Here is a 1175-nt window from a genome sequence, read left to right on the forward strand (position 1 = left end):
TTTGGAATGACAAAACCTGAATGGGTGCCAAGGGCATAAGCTGCAGCTTTTGAAGGTAGGCTTGACTTTCAGATAGCAGCATTTTTGAAAACGAGGACACTTTCTAAAGTGTATTGAACTGGTTGCTCAATATCATCATCACCATCATCATCATCATCATCATCAAAACCCCCCAACCCATTCAGTTCTTTTAAAACTTTCTCCCTATGATTGTTGCAGTGTTATCTGAGCTGCTGGGGGAGCCCGAGTTGCATTGAGTCATGTCTAGAGATTATAACAGAGGAGAGAACAATAGATGACAGTGTTTCATAAGCTTGTTCCAAAAGGATATATATATTTTAATGAGTATGTTATTGAATATATTTCACAACATCCAGCAATGTATTGGATAATATTCAGTTGTATCCCCTTACTGTGTCTTCTGACTTGACAGATGAATTTTACAGCCAGTGCAGAAAGGGGGAACCAGAGTAGTCCATATGTTTTCATCCTCCAAGGATGCCCTGGCAATTGTGATTTTCAGGTCTCCCTCTTCATGCTCTTCCTCTTCATGTACATCCTGACAGTGACAGCAAATATCTCCATCGTACCCTGAGTGAGAACTCACCCACAACTACACACACCCATCTACTGGTTTCTCTGCAACCTCTCTTTCCTGGAAATATGGTACACAACAGCTTGTGTCCCTAAAGCCCTGGCAGTCCTCTTGGATAAAAGTCAGGCAACCTCCTTCCTCAACTGCCTCCTACAGATGTACTTTGTTTTCTCCCTGGGTGTACAGAATATTTCCTCCTGGCTGTCATGGCCTATGACCGGTATTTGGCCATATGCTACCCACTGCACTATAGCTCCATTATGAATGGCACCTTGTCTGCTCAGCTGGCTCTTGGCTCTGTGGCTTTCTAGCTATTTCTGCCCAAGCATATTTGATCTCCAGGCTGTCCTTCTGTGGACGTAATATCATTAATCATTTCTTTTGTGACATAGCCCCATGGATAGTTCTCTCCTGCACTGACACACGTTCAGTGGAGCTGGTGGCCTTCATCATCTCATTCATTGTCATCCTGGGCTCATGCACAATAACTCTGGTATCCTACGTTTACATCATCTCCACCATATTGAGCATCCCGACAGCCAAAGATCTCCAAAAGGCCTTTTCTACTTGTTCTTCTCAT

At 43.5% G+C, this 1175-nt stretch overlaps 1 pseudogene; it reads left to right on the plus strand.

The window, feature by feature from the left end:
- LOC106723430 overlaps positions 1-1169 on the plus strand; it is a 13640-nt pseudogene extending 12471 nt beyond the window's left edge.
- The last annotated feature ends 6 nt before the right edge of the window (positions 1170-1175 follow it).

The sequence above is a fragment of the Alligator sinensis genome, unplaced genomic scaffold (assembly GCF_000455745.1).
Source record: "Alligator sinensis unplaced genomic scaffold, ASM45574v1 scaffold2027_1, whole genome shotgun sequence".
Taxonomy (NCBI): Eukaryota; Metazoa; Chordata; order Crocodylia; family Alligatoridae; genus Alligator; species Alligator sinensis.